This window comes from Mixophyes fleayi, chromosome 3, assembly GCF_038048845.1.
Source record: "Mixophyes fleayi isolate aMixFle1 chromosome 3, aMixFle1.hap1, whole genome shotgun sequence".
In the NCBI taxonomy this organism is placed as follows: domain Eukaryota; kingdom Metazoa; phylum Chordata; class Amphibia; order Anura; family Limnodynastidae; genus Mixophyes; species Mixophyes fleayi.
In genome coordinates this window covers 326,414,494-326,431,323 of record NC_134404.1, presented here as the reverse complement: position 1 = coordinate 326,431,323, position 16,830 = coordinate 326,414,494, and the positions used below count along the sequence as shown (strand labels likewise).

At 40.4% G+C, this 16,830-nt stretch overlaps 1 protein-coding gene across 1 annotated transcript in view; it reads right to left on the bottom strand.

Annotated features, from left to right (window-relative positions):
• Window positions 1–1,090: 1,090 nt before the first annotated feature.
• SYT14 (synaptotagmin 14) overlaps window positions 1,091–16,830 on the bottom strand; it is a 154,707-nt gene continuing 138,967 nt past the window's right edge. The window contains exon 7 of the transcript XR_012689795.1: window positions 1,091–1,233. The gene's annotated coding sequence lies outside the window, so the exon portion shown is untranslated. The remainder of the gene's footprint in view (window positions 1,234–16,830) is intronic.

Sequence of the window (16,830 nt, the reverse complement as noted above, 5' to 3'; positions counted from 1 at the left end):
TGGGAAAAGCAGTGTGTCGCAGGCCCCCTGCAAAGCCACAACAAACAGAATCAGGTAATTATCTTTATTTTGTACAATATAAACTATAACACCACTAGAATTGTGTATATTCCTGTACCATTGTCCACTCTCTACCCTTGTTGTCTTTTCAAGGATTAAATGGATAACTCCACATCAATTTAGCTTAAGATTTTTTATTTACTTCTTCTTAGATGCTGAGCCGCCACTCACTGTGATATATGGTGCATATATAGTGGCAAAGTATGCTATTTAATGGTATCTCTGAATAGGGACAATAAGATATTATAAAAAAACCTCTAGACCATTACATTATAAACTCCTTACAAGGAACACCAGGAATATGACACCACTTTAGGGAGAGATTCAATTCACGCAATGTGTCTCTGGAACAGTCGGCTGAGACACATCGAGACGATGTTATGGGTGAAATCCCCGCTCAACGTCCTTGCTCCTCTTAGAGGAAAGCAGAAAAATGAGCGGAGATTTCTTGCTGTAATAGGCGCCAATATGAGCATCCGGACATTGAGGCGATGTCCGTCGGGAGGGGAGGGCTGGCAAATTTTAGCCCGGGGGACAAGACTCGGCTCAGCAGCCTATTAGCGACATTTTAAAGGAAAAAAATACAGATGGCCCAGTGATCCAGGCCAAGGTATCCCACTGTGGTACCGGCTCAGGGGGCAGGTGCCCCCCTACCCCCCAGCCCAGCCTGCCCCTGTCCGGGGGCACCTCACGTTGAATTGAATCTCCCCTTTAGTGTCTATATTTTATTTGGAATCCTGCTGCCATTGTAATAAAAAAAATGTCAAGTCTGAAGGAGGAAAACAAGCGAATCAGGACAATATTTTCAACCTCATCTAGCTCTGTGACAAACAACTCTCTGAATATATTAAATGACATTAATGCCAAACACAATTTACTGCTGGTTGTTCGGGCTCACAACAGGTCGCAGCTCTATAGACAGCACCACTTGGAACTCCATACATCTCAAGCGACTGAAGTGCTGTTTTAAGTAACCCGGTTCGCAAGAACCTGCCGGGAAAGTGTCCTGTTCACAACCTCGCAGCGAGGGACTCAACCAAAGCACTTTACCTTTGCCAATTTCCACACAGCTCTGTGAAAGTCACTCCTTTAGGCTTTCATCCACTTCCCAGGAGTTAAAAGCCCGCATTAATTCTCTCCATTATTTCTGTACTAGGCGGCATGGCGGTGGTACTGTAGAGATTTTCAGACAAAAAAAAGTGAGTGGGATGTTAATTGCAATATGTCTAGAATAGAGGAGGAAAATAAGAACTGTATGACAGCTGTTGAAGAAAAGCTTGGCTGCATCTTCATTCACAAGAGACTGTTAAAGCATTTCACCCTTAATATATTATAGCAGTCGTACTGAAAAAGCCAGAAAAAGAAATTAAATGACATGGGAAATGCAGAATGACAGAAACCAATTTTGCATTGAATTTATCCAATAGTTATTTACGTTTTAGACTTACAATGTATTTTTTTTTAATCATCTTTGCAGGAAGAATTTGCAAAATTTTAAAAACTAATAGAATTGGAAAAAAAAAAAAAGATTTAAGTTAAATCTTAAATGTCATTAGTTTGGATCACAGAAGGGGGCTGATAAACCCAAGTTTAGTCAACACAGAGGAAAGCTCTATCAAATGCTGAAAATCTTCTTTATTGAAATGTGCTAAAGGTAGTTTACCAATGTTCAATCACTATATTATTTATGTAATATAAATAGTTCTCAAATAAATGATAAATGATCAGCAAGAGAAATGAAAATAGAGGTCTCATCAAACTAACTTCTTCTCTTCACCGATTACTTTCTATTTTAAATATATTTTTCAGCAACTTGATAAACTTAATTCGTACTTGGCAACCATGTAAAATGAAGGGAAGAGCATTGACTGCATTTTAAAATATTTTGAGCTATTTGCCATTGTCACACAACAGTACTGATGAGCAGTTGATGTCACTCAGGATCGTCAGAGAAAAGGTACAATGCAGTTCATTTAAATATGCCAAATGCAACTATATGTCCAACTATTACATACATAGGTGTAGAGCGACTTTCTGCTTCTCTCTCCACAAATGAATACAGTATTTCAGGTAAATGCACTTGGTGGAAAATGTTTGAAGTCATGGCTTCTATCAGACAATGAGAGAGCAGAGGTCGGACACAGAACGGGCAGCAGTGACACAAGGTCAGAAGAGTGAGAGACTCTCAGACAGGAATGAAGCCTTTAGTGTAACAAGCTGCATGTGGATATTATGCAGGATATTTTAGACTACTTTGTTTTATAGCACTATGGGTTCAGCCTGGGGGCAAATGCCCCTCTGCCCCCCAGCCCCTGGTAAAGGGACTTTGGAGCTGTCTTTATTGCACGTGTTACTATCATACATTTGAATATTTTTATAACAATGTTAAAAATGTGTCCATAAATACGCTTCCATCAATAGTACAGGCAGAGGTATCAAGAGGTGTAAATGTCACATAATATCCAACCAATCAGCACTTCACAACCACCTCTAAATTAAACTTTTATGTTTTCCTACTTAAATATTGCTCGGTTTAGTCTGGTTTATGGCTTAAAAAAGCATAGGGACTGAGCTTTTAGGGACTGTTAATTACATGTGGGACTTAGATGTGTGAAGCTTTTTTTTTTTTGCTTCGGGCAAAGTGATATACCTGGACATCACAAATAAACACCTCTGCCTGATGATATAGAGACATGTGTAAACGTCTCATACAGAGCATACCTCCCAACAGTCCTGATTTTAGCTGTACATCCCGGGCTGAATGAGGGGTGGGTCTTAAACAAAAATGGGTGGGGCTTTAATCCCTCCCCCTAGAACAGATATGGGCGGGGCTTATTTTGTCCCGATTCTGTAAAAAAACAGTGAGGAGGACACTAATCAGTTAACATAATCTGAAAGTGGAAAACCCTTAGAAAAAAATCTATTAAAAATCCATTCTGATGACGTCAAAGGCAATAAGTCATATAAACAAACACAATTATCTAATATATTGCTAAGCCTCAATAGAACTACAAGTGTGATCAGGTGAAAATAGCTCCCAGGCAGGGGCTGGCTGGGCTGGGGGATAACTTGGGCTGGATCAACTGGATTTTTTATTCCTTTAGGAATGTTTCTAATAGGCCACTGAGCCGAGTATCACCAACCCGGGCTAAAGTTTGCCAGCCCTCCCCCGCCACCAACTCTCCCTCATTCGGACACATTATATTATACAAATGACATGCACATATACATGTACTCAGAGCAATTAGATGGATGTTTTTCTTGCAATTTTGTACGTCTCACGTGTTGTCAGGGCAGCATCCAATGAGTATACTCGGGGGTCACGTGTTCAAGCTTGACCTGTCCTACCACCTGCTCATGTGTCATGAGTGGGCGTGGCCTATTTGATGCATGTTTACAGCCTGCCAGAAGAACGCCGTCCTTCATTCTACACTCATTTGAGCAGAGCCATTCTTACCGTGCTTCATGTCATTGTAAATAATTTATTTGTATCACTATCCCCTCAATGTACTGCACAATATGTCGTCTTGTTGTAAATAAAAGATAATAATAAATCAGTAACTGAGTGGCATACGTTCACTAAAAACAGGCAAACTAATCTTCAATGTGCATTATAACAGTTCAAAGGCTGTGTCAAACTTATAACTTGTGCTTCACATTGGGGCTCATTTAGAAGTGCACCCATTTGGCTCCACATGTAACCAAAAAGCATATTTACATGCACATGTTTAGCTGGACGCATCTCCAAAACAGCAGCATTTGCAGCAGGTCTACGTCAGATGTACAAGTGTGTACAAGTGTGTAAATGTACACCCCACCATAGTGTAGCGGTAGGTAGCACATAGGTGCGGCTTGACATGTATTAGTAGTAAATACTAAATTCATATTACCATATTTGTACACAATGGGCCTGATTTATTAAGGAAAGTAATGCAAAAAAAATTAGTATGTTTTCTCCTGGACAAAACCATGTTACATTGCAAGGGGTGCAAATTAGGCTATTGCTTTTGCACATAAGATAAACACTGGCTGTTTTTTCATGTAGCACACAAATACTTGATAGTTTTATTTTTACACTGAAATTTAAAGTTGATCTAGGACATGCCCTACCCCAACTACAAATCTGCTGTCACATTTTAAATTTGCCTCCCCCCTCCAATGCAATATGGTTTTGCCAAGGTGCAAAGTTACTCATTTTTTTTGCTTTCCTTTCTTATTGAATCAAGCCAAATGTATTAATGTAATGTGGTATTATATATTCAATAGAGAATATTGTCTGGATTAATGAATTCACGCAAAGGTTTCTTTGCTTTGCACAGCAAGGGAAATAAGCTATTTAGGCAGGACACCATGCACACCACATACAATGGTTCATGCTGCATTGTACCAGCAACGACCCTTCAGCCTGCAACATATTTTGGATGGAGCCCATGGCAGCTGGTCCTGTATACTCTAAATGTCAGGGCCAAATTTTATTCCCAGTCTGGATTTGGCTATATTGTTCAATATGTATGGTATATTTTATTATAAATTGAATAATATTTCAGGTAAGTAAATGTATTTAAAAAAAAAGTGTGCCATGTACGTACATGTACTGTAACCCATAGCAACCAGATCCTGTACATATTGGTCTATGTGGGCAAAAAATATATTGTGTCCATAACACCATAAGCTCCAATGTTTCATTATGCAGTTTGCAGAAAAGCTGTGATATTTCTCATACCAGTAGGAATGTACGAATGGCATTTAAAATTCTTTTTAAATGCCATTTACAATTCCTTTTAAATGCCATACAATAGCCGTTACCATGGTTTACCTGTCATGTAGTAAATCTGACTATCCTTAACTCAATGACTTCTGGTATTATTGTTTTGGGGTTTTTTTGGTAGAAAAAAATAAATATTTTAATTATATGCAAAATAATTTAGGGAAAAAAAAACATGTTTCAGTCAGAGAGACATCTGATTAATTCGTAGAGAAAAGATTGAAAGGCTGTAATTGACTTAAAATTAACGCAATACTTTGATATCTGACAACTTGGAGTGGTTTCATTTAATATTCCTTTTCATGTGGGAAGTGTGGACGGGAAAATGCATTTTATGAACATTTTCTTGGATTGAAAAATGATAGGAAATCAAATACAAAATGTGACACAATACACCTGAATTTGACATATTTAATTCTTTATGATCCCAATTCTCCTGTGGTGAAAGTAAATTTGTGAACTCTTTAGAATTCTCTTTATTCATGTATTGATTTGACCTAAAATGACACCTGGGGGGTTATATTTACTAAACTGTGGGTTTGAAAAAGTAGAGATGTTGCCTATAGCAACCAATCAGATTCCAGTTATCATTTATTTAGTACACCCTACAAAATGACAGTTAAAATCTGATTGGTTGCTATAGGCAACATCTCCACTTTTTCAAACCCGTAGTTTAATAAATATACCCGCTGATCTTCATGTAGGTCCTAATAATCGATAAAGAGAACTTGATAAAGAATTCTGTTATACCCAGTAACTGTGCGGTCGTGAACTTCATAACTCCGCTTGGTGGCTGATAAACGCAATGGGAACTGTCAGGGAGCATCCTCAGTCCGCCTGTTGGTTGCCAGGCAGGTCCAAGCAGTGCGTGAATGCAGGCCAGAAGCAGGCCTTGAAAGGTTAAAATTATACTTGCTCAGGGGGCATATGCCCCCTGCCCAGCACAAGAATGGGGTCCCCCTGAAAAAAGGGAATCACAATAGACCAGGCCAGGCTGGTCACACAATAACAGAGATACCCCCAATATGGAATCTCTCTGTGAAGTACAGTGATCGTGTAGTACTAGAGTAGAGCTGTATAGTGTAGTACAGTAATCGTGTAGTAGTAGAGTAGAGCTGTATTGTGTAGTACAGTGATCAAGAAGTAGTTGAGTAGAACTGTATTGTGTAGTACAGTGATCGTGTAGTAGTAGATTAGAGCTGTATTGTGTAGTACAGTGATGGTGTAGTAGTAGAGTGTAGATGTAGAGAACTAGTAGATTAGAGCTGTATTGTGTAGTACAGTGATGGTGTAGTAGTAGAGTGTAGATGTAGAGAACTAGTAGAGTAGAGCTGTATTGTGAAGTAGAGTAATGGTGTAGTGGTAGAGTGTAGATGTAGAGAACTAGTAGAGTAGAGCTGTATTGTGAAGTAGAGTACTAGTGTAGTAGTAGAGTGTAGATGTAGAGAACTAGTAGAGTAGAGCCGTATTGTGAAGTAGAGTAATAGTGTAGTAGTAGAGTATAGATGTAGAGAACTAGTAGAGTAGAGCCGAATTGTGAAGTATACTGATAGTGTAGTAGTAGAGTGTAGATGTAGAGAACTAGTAGAGTAGAGATGTATTGTGAAGTAGAGTGATAGTGTAGTAGTAGAGTGTAGATGTAGAGAACTAGTAGAGTAGAGCCGTATTGTGAAGTAGAGTAATAGTGTAGTAGTAGAGTATAGATGTAGAGAACTAGTAGAGTAGAGCCGAATTGTGAAGTATACTGATAGTGTAGTAGTAGAGTGTAGATGTAGAGAACTAGTAGAGTAGAGATGTATTGTGAAGTAGAGTGATAGTGTAGTAGTAGAGTGTAGATGTAGAGAACTAGTAGAGTAGAGCCGTATTGTGAAGTAGAGTGATAGTGTAGTAGTAGAGTGTAGATGTAGAGAACTAGTAGAGTAGAGCTGTATTGTGAAGTAGAGTAATAGTGTAGTAGTAGAGTGTAGACGTAGAGAACTAGTAAAGTAGAGCTGTATTGTAAAAGAGAGAGCAGTTGAGCTGTATTATGACGTAGAGTGAAAGTATTAGTAGAGTAGAGCTGTATTGTGAAATTGAATGCTACAGTAATAGTGGAATACGTTTTTGTACTGGGAGGGGGCCCTTAAATTCAATTACAATTGTCTTCTCATTGATTGGAATATCTCGTTGAAGTTACCTTGTAAAAGATTTTCCATATATTCTCATTGTGATAAAAAAAATATGACACACAGAGTGAGTTTTCTTGAGACAAATGGTGCTAAATAACACATAATGGCATATAGAAAACCACATGTTCACATTTGAACTTGCTCCAGTTTTTTGAGGTACTGTAATAAATATCCGATAGTCTGCACCCTTTTTGTTGTAAGGCACAGATTTAACATTCTTGCTGCCCTACATAATTTTTCCTGCCCCTACCCTATAAATAATGAGCTTTAATGCTCCAGCCCCCATGGCATCCCATTAGTATACAATACCTGTACTGTACAAATAATGAAAAGTGGTTATTGACTGTTACAGGCAAAATAAAACGAAAACTGCAAAGTTAATGAAACAAATGGCATCCTGAAGCCCCTACAATTCTCCTGCCCTGGGCACAGGACTATGTAGCTTTTCCATAGGATTGGGTCTGATTGTGCTGAAAGTTTATTATTCATTATTACTCACTAACATCTTACACCATAAGATTCTCACTCAGTGTTCTTGACAAAAACTTGACTCACATTAATAATTGGCAGTTTTGCCCCAATCTGCATCCAATTGCTACTGCCAGGCTTACGATAAATATGTTTGCTGTGTTCCTAGACTGAACATGTTTTTTGTTTATTATGCAGATAATGATCCAATTTGTATTGATGAATAATTGTGAAATACAAACTACATTAGAGATCTGCACTATTTATTTTTAAATTACAGTCCCTAAGTGATTATACGATGATCAGCATTTTTATTCACTTATGATTGAAAATCAACATTTTGGCCACGGTCAGACTGGTGATTTTTTGGAGCCTATTTAAATGCATTAGCAACAATCATAGTAGATTACTAAAATACCTCTTCAGTCACTTGAATGGTATTCTAATAAAGCACACACAAACACCATTTTTTATTTTAGAAAAATGCAGGTCAAGGCTCAACAATAAGGCTTTCCTCCTGGAAAGCCTTATGAAAAAAAGTCTATAGAGGTTCTTTGTAAAGTGCAGCAACATTATTTTAGTAAAATAAAAAATCACAATGGTAGTGGCTGCTAACAAATTCTATTGTAGGGGATAGAAAGGGAGGGTGCGAGAGTTCTTTATAAGTAACTCTCCCATCCCAATTAAAAATTAATCCACACGTCCTCAGTATTAATAAAAGTCACCAGTCAATACTTGATATTCCCAGGATGTCTGTCACTTTTAAAGTGTACTCAGAGGAGGCAGCCATTTTTCCTACTGCTTGAATATTCAGGAGAACACAGCTTATCAATCCTAGAGCCTGAATTCACATGAATATTAACCCAGTTCACAATATAGCTGCAGCCACTGCGTACAGGCGATGAGTATTATTTAATACTTAGTTTTATTGTGTAGATTTAATCATACTTGCCAACTTTTTTGAAATCCTCTCCGAGAGATTATTTTGACAAGTGTTGGTGCGTGTGACCTTGTGGATTGCTTCATTAGTCCACCACCCCCCTCATATGCCGCGTGAGAAAACAGTCAGGAGTAGGGCTAAGTTGATGCGATTCGCTGTCATTAGGCCCCACCCACTTCACAAGAGAAGTGGGAGGTAACACTGCTCTCCTAGGAGCTCGGGAGTACATCTACAAATTCGGAAGTCTCCCGGACATTCCGGAAGAGTAGGCAACTATGGATGTAATCTATCCACCAGAACCCAGAGAAATATTTAAATGCTCCTATAAACATTTATATGCAGCATCAACTTAGAAGTAATGTGATAAAAAATAGTGTAACATTATCGGAGTATAAAAATGTATCAGCAACGTTCAGTCTCCTGTGGATCTTTATGCCAAGAAATTTATCAACATATTTTCATCTTATTTTCTGTTCTAGATCTAGTCATAGTTTAAATTCCCAAGAAAAATAAACTGGTCACAAATGAACAAGACGTGTTTGTACAAATGATGAGGAAAGTCGCCATCTGCCGCGATGTGTGTGTTCTTTATGCCTGATTGATGGCATTGTATCTTCTCAGCCTTCCTGCGCTGATAGTCAGGCGTGGAGAATGGATCCGACCCATGGAGACAATGACAGAAGGAAAGTCACATTTACAGTGACTGACAGCTTGGGCACAATTCACTACACAGTGGAGCTTCCCCCCCCCCCCCCTCCTTGTCTTGGACTCCTGCTCTACTTACGAGACTGGCTCCCGACAAGCGTCTCATTTGGGGCAGTGCCCATTAAAGCATAATGACAGTATGGCAGTCTGTCACAGAGGAACAATTATACAAATACACAAACTACCTTCAATGCCAACACTAAAAATTTGAATACAGATAATTCTTCTTTATTATAGGGTTGTCGAAAAATAAATTATTTGTCAGCATTGGACAGAGGTAAAACAGAATCCCTGCTGTGTCTAAAAAATTACATTACGTGTGCAAGGCCCACTCATAAATTCCTTTATAGACTTTGATCGTCCCACTTATCTGGATAGTAAGAATGCCACTTCTTCCCCCTTTCTCAGGGTTAAACAGAAGCAATGGGACCTTCTCAATAGAAGATTTTGTAATGGATTAGCTGGATTCGGTACTAATCTTGATTAGCACTGGCTTACCTGAGGTGCGTAATCTAACGAACTCCCCGGTGTTCACCAAGAACCGCCGCAAGGCGAGATGGACTTAGCTGCCAGGAGTCGCAGGTCGCGGTCCTCAGGCTCGCCTCAAGATGTAGTATAGCGGGTGGAGCAGTGAGTAGAGAAGATGGAGTCCGACAGCCGGTGCACGTAGTACAGGATAGACGGACAGGTGCAGCGTGAAGAAATCCGAGTTCCATACACAGGCTGGCGCCAGAGGTACAAGTGGAGGAAAAGAAGCGTCAGACAATCCGGGTCAGGGTCACAGGCAAACAGAGTGGTCAGCAAGCCGGGTCGGTACACAGGGACAGGAGATCCAGAAAGGTGAGGCAAGCAGGGACTGGTACACAGAAACACTCACGAGGAAGCCGATACAAGGAATTCCACGGTGAACAGAAGCCAGGAAGCAGGTAAGTTGCTCTGACACTCACTCAGTGTCAGAGTGAGTTTAAATAGCTGCAGGGATTTCAACCCCCCCCCCCCCCATCCCCCGAGCTGCGGTCATGTGACCGCCGAACCCGGAAGTGGCTTCCGGGACAGACGGAGCGGCGGGGGAGCGAGGAGAAGGTAAGTTCGTGACAGGTTTAGAGTTGACTGTCCCGTCTAATCTGTGGTGGAGTGAACTGGCTACATGGTCTGATGAAGTTGGGGGCCTGGCAGTCGCAGTTAGCACAGCTGTGTACTGGTTTCGTTCCATTTGTTTAGTGTTCCCCTAGCACTGGGGTAGGAGATATTATGAAAGCTAGGGTCTGATTAAGTGTTCAGGCATCCCTAAGCTTATACGCTCATAGCTCTATCCTCACCTTCCACACCACGCTAATACCTGGTAGGTAAAAACGAACTTGTCTTTAATTTAAAATCCGGCTTCATTCACCCCCTATTCTCCTTGCTTCACAACTTTTCTTTTATATTCTAAAATTAATTTCGGTGTATGTCTTTCCTTGTCACAATATTTCCAAAAATGTTGTCCATCCCCCCCGCCCCCCCAAAAGCCTTGTACCCTAGGCTTCAGCCTAGTTAACCTATTGAATAATTAGACCCCGAGGAAAGCAAAGCTCATTATCCAGGTAAGGAAGCCATGAACCAGATTTCTAGAAGGACCTTTCCAAGACTATACATTTTATTCAATGACATGTGGAAATAAATATATTTATCAAGAAACATACAATACCTTAATATGCTCACAATTTTTGTTTTAATTTGACTCATATTAAAAATTAACAATGTTTTCTGCAATTTTGCTTCCACTTGTTATTGCTAAGTTTACTATAAACATGTTGTATTTCTCCGAGTCAACGTTTATTCTGTAATGTGTAAATGATTATTTAGGGATTTCGTGTAGGGTTTGACACATTTGCACCCGACCTTATGCAGGAAAAGAGTCTGGCATGAAAATCTGCAGTTATGGGTATATATTCAACGGACACATCTCAAGATGCCTCTTAATGTGTGTTAATCATTTTCTCAGCTGCAAATCGCACAGGGCAGCTGTAGTATAATATAGTATTGAGAGCAAGAAGTTAAAGGTCACATTTGGGATTTAACTTGTGTAAATATTTCAGATAATGAAAGTTGTAATAGTGTCACAGATCTATGTCAGAAATGCATGGATTAAAGGGTTAGCAAACCACCAGCTACATCGTGATAGTTATTGGGATGTGGGCTGTGACTAAAGTAGCTGGAGAGATTCTCCCAGCATTAGACGGGAGTTAAGTGATCAGCTCTTTGGTCCGATATATACATTATTGGTGGGAGGTTTGGAGAATCTGTGGAAGGGAAGTAAAGTTTTCCCAAGATTCCGAAGATATGTTACGAAGGTCAACTCCAGTTTTTAGTGGCCTGCCTTTAATCAGGTGTGCACCTCCTGCTGAAAGATATTTGACGCTGTCTGTATGTATAGTCTGTCAAACTGGGGACACAGAAAAGCCTAAGACATCCAGGGAAAAGACTGCAAACTATAAGTGAAATGGTTGCCGAGAGCTTGTGAGGTTTTGCTTTCCGTGAACTGGAAGAGAGTAACTCAGCATCTGTCAGACAGGAGTCTACTGTATTAGGTAGAACCTGACAGGTAAGGATTTATTTTTAAACCTTCATTCTTTTAAATAAAACTGGCTGCATGTCAGTGAAGTCTGGTTATTGGACATTAACAACTAATAGCCTTGACCCCGCTGGCCCACTGCTGTATTCAGCCAAATATATATACACATTTGCCCATGATTTACAAGAAATATATTGTAATGTGGAAGTTGGAACATGGACAACAAGGCATTTCTGCCCTTCAGATGAGCAATCTGGGTCACTTTGTAGTCTGGAACAATTTTAGTGGTTATAGCAAACTACTGGGACGCACATGACCTGAGGTTTTCTCAGATGGTAAAAGCTAGCCCCTATTACCCTTTCTGCAACAAATACAATAAGATCGTTGGAAAGTCTTTTGCACTTCTGACAATCCTGTCCACCAGAGGTCTGAATTCTTTGAAAATAAGCACTCCAAATTTTCAGTAGCAAAAAAACAGTTCTGACCTGGGAAATGAAGGAAATGTAAGAGAGAAGTGTCCTGGAACATTCCATTCTTAGTGTATCTCTACAGTTATTTTGATACTTGTTAATTATATGGGCACCCCTTGAAAAAACATGGTCTCTGTCCAGTGCCGTCTTTCCGACTGGGCACGATGGGCAGGTGCCCGGGGGCCCAGCGGACAAGGGGGCCCAAGGCAGGACTCCTATAAAAAAAAACAAAAAACAACTTACCTTTTGCGGTCACCTGTTCAGACATTCACTGCAAGCACAGCACGGAGGAGCGCAGCACTGAGGATCGCAGAACAGAGATGAAGAAGAGAAGAGGATTGGACACAAAGAACAAAGGTTAGTTAAGGGGGGTTTGAAAAAAAAGTAATTGATATATATATATATATATATATATATATATAAAATCACTTATTTTTGACTAAGTTCTAGTTTGCTAGAGACTCACCTACAGGAGAAGCCTTGACATCGGCAGGTGAGCTTGTGCCAATTTAGCTATATTGTGAACATAATGTTCCTATTTATATATATATATATATATATGCTGATACATAGTTATTTATATAATGTTTGTCTTAGAGTGCGGGACAACATTTTCTTTTGAGCAGCTGGGTAAGTTTGAATGAAGGGAAATAAAGACAGGAAAATATCATGTTTTCTGTAATACTTACATGCCAACTTTTAAGTCATGTGACAGGGGGTTGGAGAGGGCGATGTGACGTTGTTGCGTCACCATAGTCCCGCCCTCCACTATAAAATGCCGAAATTCACGTCATTGAAAAGTGGGGGCATGGCTTAATAGCTCAATTAAGCCACACCCCCACCATTCAATGCCGTGAATTTCGATGAATGCAGGAGGTTTGCCTACTCTACCGTGAGTCTGGGAGGACTCCACAAAATTCGGGAGCCTCCCGGGAATTCCGGGAGAGTGGGCAAGCATGCTCTAATATTATACTTACAGGAGTCCTGGTACGTAAATGAAGGGAAACTTATGACATGTAGTGTAGAGGCAATGTCATATGTGTAGGACATGTTGGTAAGAAGTTAAGTCAGTGTAAATAAACCCTGACTTGAAAGGTTTGAAAGTCCTAAAAACATTTTTGCATTTACACATACTAGTTAGGCCTGACATCACAGTGGAATGGAGGCTGTGGGCACCTGAAACATGATTAAAATGTCCTTTAAATCTGATTTTAGTCACTTTCAGGAGTCAATGTCATATTGAGAAGTGTTCCATTGAATTGAGTGTACCATTTTATGTTTTTCTTTCCCAAGAAACTATTGTATTATATAATTGTATGTCATTGATATTAATTGTTTTCCTATTAAGCATTGTGGATTTATTTTCCATATTAAATTACACTTTAAAAGTGCACGTTTCTGTGTTCTTATGAATTCATATGTCAGACTTAGCTTGGTATTAGAATGCTACATAGCTGAAAAGGGGAGATCATTTGTTTTTTGATAAACCTGGGTCTGAGGAGATCATTTGGTTCATGATAACTCTGATTAAGTAGGTTGTGATAGATTAGTCTAGATAAGGGGAGATCCAAATTCTTCCTGAGTAAGCTCTTCACCAAAAACCTTGGTGGTGGCAGAATTGGTAACGCAAAAGTCAGTGTGTGGGATAGGCAGAGTTTTAATCATTTTTAAAAGGACCAGATGGTTGTTTTTGATTAACCCTTTGTCAAACACACAACACACAATGTCAGGTAAGTGCTGGATCATGACAAGCAGGATAGTCTGATTGGATAGTGATGTCACAGAGTGAGCACAGTACAGTCACACAGTCTATGTAGCAGGTTAGTGTGTGATTGGATGGTGATGTCACACAGTGAGCACAGTGCAGTCACACAGTCTATGTAGCAGGTTAGTGTGTGATTGGATGGTGATGTCACAGAGTGAGCACAGTACAGTCACACAGTCTATGTAGCAGGTTAGTGTGTGATTGGATGGTGATGTCACAGAGTGAGCACAGTGCAGTCACACAGTCTATGTAACAGGTTAGTGTGTGATTGGATGGCGATGTCACAGAGTGAGCACAGTGCAGTCACACAGTCTATGTAGCAGGTTAGTGTGTGATTGGATGGTGATGTCACACAGTGAGCACAGTGCAGTCACACAGTCTATGTAGCAGGTTAGTGTGTGATTGGATGGTGATGTCACAGTGAGCACAGTGCAGTCACACAGTCTATGTAGCAGGTTAGTGTGTGATTGGGTGGTGATGTCACAGAGTGAGCACAGTGCAGTCACACAGTCTATGTAGCAGGTTAGTGTGTGATTGGATGGTGATGTCACACAGTGAGCACAGCACAGTCACACAGTCTATGTAGCAGGTTAGTGTGTGATTGGATGGCGATGTCACAGAGTGAGCACAGTGCAGTCACACAGTCTATGTAGCAGGTTAGTGTGTGATTGGATGGTGATGTCACACAGTGAGCACAGTGCAGTCACACAGTCTATGTAGCAGGTTAGTGTGTGATTGGATGGTGATGTCACACAGTGAGCACAGTGCAGTCACACAGTCTAGGTAGCAGGTTAGTGTGTGATTGGATGGCGATGTCACAGAGTGAGCACAGTGCAGTCACACAGTCTATGTAGCAGGTTAGTGTGTGATTGGATGGTGATGTCACACAGTGAGCACAGTGCAGTCACACAGTCTATGTAGCAGGTTAGTGTGTGATTGGATGGTGATGTCACACAGTGAGCGCAGTGCAGTCACACAGTCTATGTAGCAGGTTAGTGTGTGATTGGATGGTGATGTCACACAGTGAGCACAGTGCAGTCACACAGTCTATGTAGCAGGTTAGTGTGTGATTGGATGGTGATGTCACACAGTGAGCACAGTACAGTCACACAGTCTATGTAGCAGGTTAGTCTGTGATTGGATGGTGATGTCACACAGTGAGCACAGTACAGTCACACAGTCTATGTAGCAGGTTAGTGTGTGATTGGATGGTGATGTCACAGTGAGCACAGTGCAGTCACACAGTCTATGTAGCAGGTTAGTGTGTGATTGGATGGTGATGTCACAGTGAGCACAGTGCAGTCACACAGTCTATGTAGCAGGTTAGTGTGTGATTGGATGGTGATGTCACACAGTGAGCACAGTACAGTCACACAGTCTATGTAGCAGGTTAGTCTGTGATTGGATGGTGATGTCACACAGTGAGCACAGTACAGTCACACAGTCTATGTAGCAGGTTAGTGTGTGATTGGATGGTGATGTCACACAGTGAGCACAGTGCAGTCACACAGTCTATGTAGCAGGTTAGTGTGTGAATGGATGGTGATGTCAGAGAATGAGCACAGTGCAGTCACACAGTCTATGTAGCAGGTTAGTGTGTGATTGGATGGTGATGTCACAGTGAGCACAGTGCAGTCACACAGTCTATGTAGCAGGTTAGTGTGTGATTGGATGGTGATGTCACAGTGAGCACAGTGCAGTCACACAGTCTATGTAGCAGGTTAGTGTGTGATTGGATGGTGATGTCACACAGTGAGCACAGTACAGTCACACAGTCTATGTAGCAGGTTAGTGTGTGATTGGATGGTGATGTCACACAGTGAACACAGTGCAGTCACACAGTCTATGTGACCATCCTCTTTTCTGATTGATTAACCTTTCATAGACTAAAGCTGGGTACACACTACAGAAATTTCAACCAACTTTTTATGCAGAGCGATTTTACATGCGATCGATGGTCCGATCGCTCGGTCCATGGACTGCACACACACTAGCCTTGTTTAGGACGATAAAGGGAAGAGCGGACGTCCCTTTAGCGACTTTTTACAGCCATGTTGCCGTGAGCAATGACATTTCGTACTCACTGTTGTGGATCGGTCGGAAGTTTATACACACTACACAGCGGAAACGAGATTGGAACGAAAATAATAAACGGTACGACCAACCAAATGAGGCGACAATCGTCCATTTGGGCAGACTTTCGACCATCGTGTCACTGCACACACTGACCTGACTTTTGACCGAGCGGCCGTATGTCGGCTAATTTAGCCGATTATTGGATGAAAACTGTGTAGTGTGTACCCAGCTTAACCTACTGCTCATGCTTCACAAACACTCTTCTCCATTAGGTAATGTGTGAAAAAAATATTGCCTACCATTAGTTTACACTGAGCATGACCTTATACACTATATTCTCTCTGAAATCTGCTCTCTACCATTATGTTAACTTTAAGCACAAATAAACCCAACAGTGACTTACATAAGGACTAAAAATGTAGTTTATTAAAGCAATCATGTTCAAATATTTTCTTTTTGTATCAAATATTACAGGTTGAATAATGTTATCCAGAAGCCAAAGTTTAGCATTTTCCATGTGTAATAAACAATCAAGATAAAATGGAGAGATGCATCATTCTAGCATACATTGTCATTGAAAATAACAATTTGATGTTACTCTAAAGAAATAATACAATATAAAACTTTCTTGCATTAGTACAGATAAAGAAAACACTCTGGAATTAGAAAATGATTAAACTTACATTCACTCCTACATACATCCAGTAGATAACCTTTCTACGCATTCCTCACACTTCATTCCAGTTTTTATACGCACTCCTTAAATATTTAGACTTTGTGATCTTGGTCATTTGTAAAATCTCTGCCTCCATGAAGCCTTCTCCCCCATGACACACGTCATTCATCTTTATAAAGCACT